Here is a 9,030-nt window from a genome sequence, read left to right as displayed (position 1 = left end):
TATCCTCGAAGTGCATGCTCGTGATATTAAGTACTGACCTTACTTCCTCCTGAACCGCTACGGGGCAAGCGTCGCCAAAAAGAATGGAGCACTTGTTAGGGTTTATGCACTGCCCCGTAGCCTTCCCGTACATATCCAACACCACTTTAACCTCCTCTGCTTGCTCTCTCGAAGCCTCAAAAAACAACAATGTATCATCCGCAAACAATAGGTGTGAAACGCCTGGTCCTCTTCTAGAAACCCGCACCGGCGTGATGCCACCCGGCGCCACTTTGCTCTTTAGTAGAGCTGATAGACCATCTGCCACCAGCAAAAAAAGAAACGGAGAGAGCGGATCTCCTTGCCGAAGACCACATGTCGGCGCAAACGAATCCAAGAGGGTTCCATTAAGTTTGACAGAGTATCTCACCGACGTGACGCACGACATTATCCAGTCAACCCATCGATGAGAGAAACCCAACTTTTGCATCATTTGCCTCAAGAAGACCCAATCCACTCGATCATATGCTTTTGAAAGGTCCAGTTTGTAAGCACAAAAACTCCTTGTGGGATCCTTCTCCTGCTTGATATGATGAATACACTCAAAAGCAACTAGTGCATTATCTGTGATCATCCGTCCGAGAATGAAGGCGCTTTGCTCAGGAGAGATGAGATCATCCAGCAACGGCCTCATCCTATTCACTAGACATTTGGAGATGACCTTATAAATAACATTGCACAGACTAATGGGCCTATAATCTGTGATTTTTACCGGGTTGGGAACTTTGGGAATAAGTACAATAGATGTAGAATTCACTCCCTCCGGCATGAGACCAGTGCTGAAGAAATCCTTTACCGCAGCCAACACACCCTCCTTGAGAGTGCTCCAATTCCGTTGAAAAAATCTAGCGGGGAAACCATCCGGACCCGGAGCTTTTAGTGGCCCAATTTGAAACAAAGCATCCGAGATCTCTTTATCCGTAAAAGACGCACACAGCTTGGCGTTATCCTCATCGGTTACCACCGGGTTAATTAAATCCAAAATAGGCGTTGCATTAAGTGTGGGATCAGCTGTGAAAATGTCATGAAAATAATTGTTAGCCACATCCCCCATAGAGGCAATATCCGAGTGAACTACACCGACACTATCCGTCAACTCACGGATCTTGTTCTTCCTCGCCCTCCATACTGCTTTGCTTTGGAAATACTTTGTGTTTCTATCTCCCTCCTTCAACCACGTTATACGCGATCATTGTAACCAAAGCATCTCCTCCTGGTACAGAAGCTCGTTCATTTTGTCCGTCACTCTTGCGATATCTTGGCGATCGGCGTTCATATTCATCAACTCCTCCAGCTGCGTGCGGGACTTGGCAAGCTCCCTTGTAATATGAGCAGCCAACAGATGCGCCCTGGCCGGTGCCACCGTGTCTCGTCGCTGCCATCTGTGAACCGTTGCCGATCTCGACCATGCAGTTGTCTTCACCGTATCCAGGAGCTCGCCGGAGTCATCTGTCGCCGCTGCCGTGGTCACCACCTCACCGCCGGTCCTCTCGGTCCGGCCCAAGCTTTACATCCGCCGGTCCGGCGCAGGAAAAGGGGACCGCCACGCTGCTCGGTCTGGTCTGGTCCAGTCCTCCTGCGGCCGGTCCAAATGGCGGCTTGGTCAGGGACCTGACCCGCCCGGACCGTGTCCACCCTGAGGTACTACTGTAAGCTTCTTTCATTGATTGCAAATGTATTCCCCATTACGAAAATTTGGTATTCTAACAATTTGTTAATAAAAACATGATCAATCCATGTCTTCCAGTTTAATGCAGTAACTAATGTATTACCTTCTGAATGCTGAACACTTGAGAAGTGGCTTCCCATGTGTAGAATAGCCTCCCCTTATCCAGATTGAAGCATACAACTGTAAGTAACATGGTCCACTCTTGATCTAAGTCCAGAAGTTAACCATTTTGCTTGATTGTAAAGAGGGTAAGCAGAGTAACAATCACTTTAAGAGGCTTCTTCATGGTTCATTACATAAACAAAAGCTTTTGTTTCATAACAAGCTATACTATAACCCAGAAGTGGCGACAACCTAGAGATCATTGAGCAGACATCTTCCTTAGACAAGCCGATCCCCAGGAAGTAATTCACTCCGTAAACATTACAATTAACACTCAGGAATTAAGAAAGAGTCTTAGCGTAACTAGTGAAAATCACATTATTGGACTTCAGGTAGGAAGCAAATAGTAAAAACAGAAATTGAGTATCAACAATTGATTTCACAAGTGTAACTAGCTATTGACTGGAGTGACTTGAGACCATAACCAGAGTTGACACTATCTTGTAACAAGACATAATTCACATTTACTGGTAGTAATGTGCTAGTGCTGATGGTGCGCTTACTTAGCCAATAGATTTCTCTCAGAGATGGAAGAACTCATCACATCTAGGCCCAACCGCACCAACTGGCCCACGACTCTGTCCAATAGCAGAACCATGACACGTGAGTAGGAGACAAGAGGGATGGGTTCTAGCAAGGACTTCGTCACATCTAGGCCCAATCGCGCCAACTTTGACGCACGAAATGTCAAAAGAGCCTCCAAGCATTATATACTCGCTACCTTCGTCCTTTGTCTATGGGCTATGGTTTCAACAAATTCGCTGACTCGGTTTCTCGATGCGTCTCATTCCCTCGGACTGTTCTCTGTGGTCGCTGGTGCCCTTTACCCTGCTTTTCATTGTTGGTCTCCTCCCATACTTTTCTATTCTCCCCTAGAACCTAAACTGGATCCTACTACATGGGGATAAACTATTTAAATGTAGGAGGAATGTTATGTCTGGCTCGGACACCATTATTTCTTCACCAAACATGTCATGCCAACTATTCTGATCATTTAATTCCACCATATATGGTGTAGCTGTGAAAATTTCTAGCACTCACGTCATGTAAATATGAGCAACCCTATGTGCCATGTTGAAGCATGTGTACAGTCTTTTGGGAGCCATGTGTATTGTATATATGTGATTTCTAGTTATATTTTGTATATATGTGGTTTTGTTATCTTCATTTCCAAAACTTATGTACATCAAGAGAGATTCAGAAGTTTAAACATAGCACACACATCCAAACATACGAAGAGCTGAGTAGTCAGGACAACGACCAGTGAGACACACCATAGGAATACCACCCTGCAAGGCAGTCGATGGCTGAATGTTGATGATAGGTGGATGCGGAAACGGCCTTAGCCCAAAAGTGGGGTGGAAGCGAAGCGGCGATCATCAACGCATGAGCCGTCTCAAGCAGATGACGATGCTTACGTTCCCCAACACCATTTTGAGCATGGGCACCAGGACAGGAGAACTGGGCAAGAGTACCCTATTCCGCGAGAAAACTACGCAACATCTGGGAGATATACTCTAGCGGAGTCAGCACAAAAAGTACGAATAGGCGTGGAAAACTAGGTGTGAACCATGGTAGCTCGTTTGTATATAGAGAGAACCTCGCTACGAGATTTCGTAAAGTAAAGCCAAGTGTAGCGAGAGAAATCATCAATAAACAGAACATAGTAGCGATGACCACCTTTTGAATCAAAGGGAGCACGACCCAATACATTGGAATGAACTAAGGCAAAAGGACGCTGAGATACCGACTCACTAGTAGGATAAGATAAGTGGGTCGGTTTTCCAAGTCTACAACCATCACAATGTAAAGAAACATCTAGAGAGATAGACCCTAAGACACCCTGGCACACCAACGATGACTAGCGGGAGCTAAAGATGTGACCAAGTCGATGATTCCACTGTTGCAAGGACGCAGAAGAGGAGGCAGCAAGAACATAAGAACTGGAAGAAGTGGTGGCAGTGGAAGGAACACAAAGCCGGTCAACCTCCCAAAGGCCCTCTGACTTACGGCACCGAGGGCCAGCACCAACCAGAGCCTTGGTGCGAAGATCCTGAACAGAGCAAAAGTCGAAATCAAGAATTATACAACAACCAGAATCAGTAAGTTGGGCAGCAGAAAAGAGATTCATAGTAACATGGGGAACATGAGAAACACTAGGAACAGAAAACAGTGAAGTAGAAAGAGTGCTCGGCTAGCAACAGGAAGGGGTGTGCCATCGGCAGTGAGAACATTAATAGGAGAATCAACAGGTCGAAGAGAAGACAACGCTGAAGAATCAGAAGACCTATAAAAAGAAGCTCCAGAATCTAGAACCCACGAGGATGTACCTAACTATGTAGGTGCCGGCGGTGATGGAGGGGTGGAAGCAGTCACAGCGGCAGCGAAACCCATCGATGAAGAGCTGGAGGAAGCCAGGAGGCGCTTGAGCCGCACAATGTTTTGAATGCCGAACACTTGAGAAGTGGCTTCACATGTGTAGAAGAGCCTCCTCGTATCTAGATTGAAGCATAAAGTTGTATAATCAGGCAGAGTAACTTGGTCCACTCTTGATCTAAGTCCAGAAATTAACCATTTTGCTTTATTATAAAGAGGGTAAGCAGAGTAATGATCACTTTAAGAGGCTTCTTCATGGTTCAATACAGAAACTGAAGCTTTGGTTTCATAACAAGCTATACTATAACCCAGAAGTGGGGACAACCTAGAGATCATTGAGCAGACATCTTCCTTAGACAAGCCAATCCCCAGGAAGTAGTTCACTCCGTAAACATCACAATTAACACTCAGGAATTAAGAAAGAGTCTTAGCGTAACTAGTGAAACTCACATTATTAGTCTTTATGTAAGAAGCAAATAGTAAAAACAGAAATTGAGTATCAACAATTGATTTCACAAGGATAACTAGCTATTGACTGGAGTGACTTGAGACTATAAACACAGTTGACACTATCTTGTAACAAGACATAATTCACATGTTTTACTGGTAGTAATGTACTAGTGCTGATGGTACACTTACTTAGCCAATAGTTTTCTATCAGAGATGGAACAACTCATCACATCTAGGCCCAATCGCATCAACTGGCCCATGACTCTGTCCAAAAGCAGAACCACATCACGTGAGTAGGAGACAAGAGGGATGGGTTCTAGCAAGGACTTCGTCACATCCAGGCCCAATCGCGCCAGCTTTGTCGCACGAAATGTCAAAAGAGCCACCAAGCATTATATACTCGCTACCTTGTTGCTTTGTCTATGGGCTATGGTTTCAACAAATTCGCTGACTCAGTTTCTCAATGCATCTCATTCCCTCCGACTGTTCTCTGTGGTCGCTGGTGCCCTTTACCCTGCTTTTCATTGTTGTTCTCCTCACATACTTTTCTATTCTCCCCTAGCAACTAAACTGGATCCTACTACATGGGGATAAACTACTTATGTATAGGAGGAATGTTATGTCTGGCTCGGACACCATCATTTCTTCACCAAACATGTCATGCCAACTATTCTGATCATTTAATTCCACCACATATGGTGTAGCTGTGAACAATTCTAGCACTCGAGTCATGTAAATATGAGCAACCCTATGTGCCATGTTGAAGCATGTATACGGTCTTTTGGGAGCCATGTGTATACATATTGCTCAATAAAAGTTAGTTCCTAGTTATATTTTGTATATATGTGGCTTTGTTACCTTCATTTCCAAGACATGTGTACATCAAGAGAGATTCAAAAGTTTAAGCATGCGAGATTCTTACCACATCACTGAAATGCTCCCTTTCGAACAAACCTTACTAAAGGAAAAGAACGATGAAATAAGCACTACAATGTTTTGCAATATATTTCCGAAATAACTAATATACAAACTTGATTCCATATGCTTTGTTAGACTTATATATTATTCTATTAAGAAGTTTAATACCAATAGGCCATTGACCGCTTTTAAAAACAACAACTGTGTGCAGTTTTATGCTTGTGCATGCCAATAGATTGCACCTAGTGTATAACTCTCAGTGTGCATTATACATTTTATCATTAAATAGTTCTAGCACAAGTCGTTCATGATATAAAAACAATCTAAAATGTCATGTTTGTAATTTGCATTTTCTATGCGAAAACCAATCAAACTAATTGGCATGAATAGCTCCAATTGCTAGAACAATGAAATCCATCTATGGTCACTGAACTTGTCCGATGTGTCCACGTTTGTTGGGTGTAGTCCCACATCGTTTGTGGTAGGAGGCAGAATACGATTTATAAGGGTGGGCGTATCCCCTCCTACCATGCTTGTCTTTTGGGCAGAGAGGGTCCAAGCCCTGATATAAGTTTGTGTTGCTCTCCGGTTGGGCTTGGTTGACACATGCGGGTTGAAAACGCTGGTTAGCGAGTCCAAGATTGCATAACAATTATTATCAGAGTCCAGATGCTAGAAAAAATCTCGATGGATTCACGGATGGTCTATCATGGTTGATGGGCTGCAGTTGGTGTTAGTCACCGTACACAATCTAAACCCAATGGTTCTATTTTGTGATCGCAAATCAAACTGGATACATTGATATCAGAAACAGAGAAATGACACTATTACTCCATCAACCAATTAGACAAGACCGTCAAATGGAAATAAGTAAAAGATAATTAGCATGCTCTTGTATCAGTCACCATATATATGAAGGGAAAATGTCAGACTCCAATTGATATTAAGAGAAAATGGTGAAAAAAGAACATACGATGCAATCAGTCAAACGCCTTGTGAGCAGAGTAGAATGAGATGGAGGGATCAGTAAGTGGCTTGACCTGCACAGTGGTGTGACAGGCAAACAACTTCATCTGCGATGCTATATACCATAGCAATCATCAATGATGTACAATTAAACTACAAAGTTTCCTCACCTGCTCCTGCATGTTCATCTTCTTCACATCAGCAGCTGGCCTTGGCCCCCTGACATCACCACCCGGTACCACTTCCTAGAGATCTGATAGTCTGTCGGTGACCTACATACAAGCACCAACAACATTAAAAATCAAGATCCAGTATTTCCACCATCTACCCGTCGAACTATCAAGAACCAAGTAACCCAGTCAAGAACTCTGCAGCGGTAGCGACCTTATAGGACGATGGAGTAACCCAAGGTGAGACACCGCCACTGCTATGATAACATGCTCCTTTTACCGCCCTCCATCCCCAACCTGAAATGAAGACCCTAAAAATATCAATATAATCTCCTAAAGGAAATATGGAAGTGGCAGACACATGACTTCATCCCAGCACTCAGTTTGGCAAAGATAATTAATATATTTCTCAGAGAATCCTGGTCAGAATCACAACTGATCAGTCATGTATCCTAGCTGAACACCCTCTATACTTATATACTGGATATTTACCTGATTGGATTTTGCAAAAGAAGAGTCTCCACAGAAGAAATGCACGTCAGGGTGAGTGCTTTTTACATCTCGCTCAATCTGCTAGATCATCTCTGAATACTAACAAAAGATATCAATATTGGAGTGATGCAAAATGGACACCATGTGCATTTGCAAACATTGTGAGAGCACATATATACAGTCAAACAGAAAAGTTAAATGCTTCTTAAACTAAAAGGAAAATTCACGTATTTGAACCTTAATAGCAATTGCTTCAAACAGAAAAGTTAAATGCTTCTTAAACTAAAAGGAAAATCCACGTATTTGAACCTTAATAGTAATTGCTTCAAACAGCTTGGGCTTGGGGCTGAGACGTGCGCCGTCGGCAGAGGATCAGGCGCAGCTCCGCCCCGTGCTACTTCTCCAGAGGAGAAGAGAGCCGGTCAAAGAGGAGAGGAAGAGGCGTGGCTGGAGGTTGGCTAGGAGAGAGCCGCCTTGTATCTGGGCGACAGAGGAAGGAGGCGTCAATGCAGAATCGGAGCCGCGCAGTTTGGCGCCGCCCAGACCATGCACCACCGCCTGCTGGTTCTCCAGATCGGAACCGGCCGCGGCGCCGCCATATCGGCACGTCACAGGCGCCGCCACGGGCAGAGCAGAGCGGAGATGGCGGGGCGTAGCGGAAGCAGCGCTATGGAGATGCGGGCAGAGCAGGGGCAGAATCGCAGGAAGAGCAGGGGAGCTGAGTCGCGGGCGGAGCTGGGCACCTTGAGTAGCAGGCGGCGGCGGCGGTTTTTGGGGGAGAGGAGGAGAGGAGAGAAGAGAAGAGAAGGTTGCGTGGGGTAGGAAGCCAGGAAGAGAAAATGAAATAGTAGATTCTAGAGTGACCCCTCCGATTTCCTTTTTCCTCTCCCACCCAATCGCCAACGTGTTTATTTTGTCGTATCTGTGGTGATGTGGAACGAGCAAGGGGGCGCCATTAGCGCAACCCTTATTGGGTTTAATTTTGTTGGATGTGTGTGTATAACGATCTAGAAAAAATAAATACAATTGATTGTGAAAGGTCAGATGAATAATAATGACTCCTATTGACTATCTAGTTCGTCTATCGTGGCACATAGGACGTGGTTGATCATATCCCTTCTCTCGTGACGTTAATATGCAACTAACAATTTTTCCGAAAAAAGTACATTGCATATTTAAAAAGTAATTAAAGTTATTAGCAACCTTTAAAGGTATTTGAGCTTCTCAGAAAACTCGCTAGAACCATTACACATCTTACACGACTTGGACACTTGCACAAACTGAGCAAAACTCTTCAGATGGATAACCAGTAGGAACTTGTGGTGTTAACTCGTGCGTAACTCATACTTATGAAGTAATGAATTATTCTCTCATGACTTCCTTGTAATTTAAACATCTCTCCATGGCTATCCCTAATCTTGACTCCTTACAAATTCTGGACTTCTTAATTCAACTCAGCACATGAATTATGATCTAGACTACCAGTCCATGCTGGCACATCAAGCGTGCTTGAATTCTCCCAAAGACAACAAAGCCTACATTCCAGAGTGATCCAATGGCGACGATGCAGTGGCCGACATTGACGCTCCCTCTCACGAGTAGAAAACAGGGCTTTCGTTCGGGCCAGATAAGCCCATTAGTCCCAGTTCAGTCACGAACCGGGACCCATGGGGGCATTGGTCCCGGTTCGTAAGGCTAAAGGTATTAGTCCCGGTTCAAATGAGCCCTTTAGTCCCGGTTTGAGACACGAACCGGGACTAAAGGGTAAAGGTCCCATTTTCAAACTCT

The 9,030-nt window shown here is 44.4% G+C and overlaps 1 long non-coding RNA gene across 5 annotated transcripts; it reads right to left on the bottom strand.

The window, feature by feature from the left end:
- Positions 1-1,810: 1,810 nt before the first annotated feature.
- On the bottom strand, positions 1,811-8,054 carry LOC119328337. 5 transcript variants are annotated; one of them, XR_005158928.1, is made up of 7 exons: positions 7,243-8,054; positions 6,965-7,047; positions 6,751-6,852; positions 6,588-6,654; positions 4,886-4,960; positions 4,201-4,368; positions 3,458-3,923 (listed from the first exon to the last, which is right to left on the bottom strand). It is a non-coding gene; the product is annotated as an uncharacterized LOC119328337 (long non-coding RNA). The 5 variants fall into 5 exon arrangements; XR_005158929.1 differs by lacking the exon at positions 4,886-4,960 and having other exon boundaries at positions 7,243-7,341; positions 7,552-8,054; XR_005158930.1 differs by lacking the exon at positions 4,886-4,960 and having other exon boundaries at positions 7,243-7,334; positions 7,552-8,054.
- Between the last annotated feature and the right edge of the window lie 976 nt (positions 8,055-9,030).

The sequence above is a fragment of the Triticum dicoccoides genome, chromosome 7A, assembly GCF_002162155.2.
Source record: "Triticum dicoccoides isolate Atlit2015 ecotype Zavitan chromosome 7A, WEW_v2.0, whole genome shotgun sequence".
NCBI classification, from domain to species: Eukaryota; Viridiplantae; Streptophyta; class Magnoliopsida; order Poales; family Poaceae; genus Triticum; species Triticum dicoccoides.
Note: the sequence above shows the minus strand (reverse complement) of the source record. Positions and strands in the feature narration are given on the sequence as shown.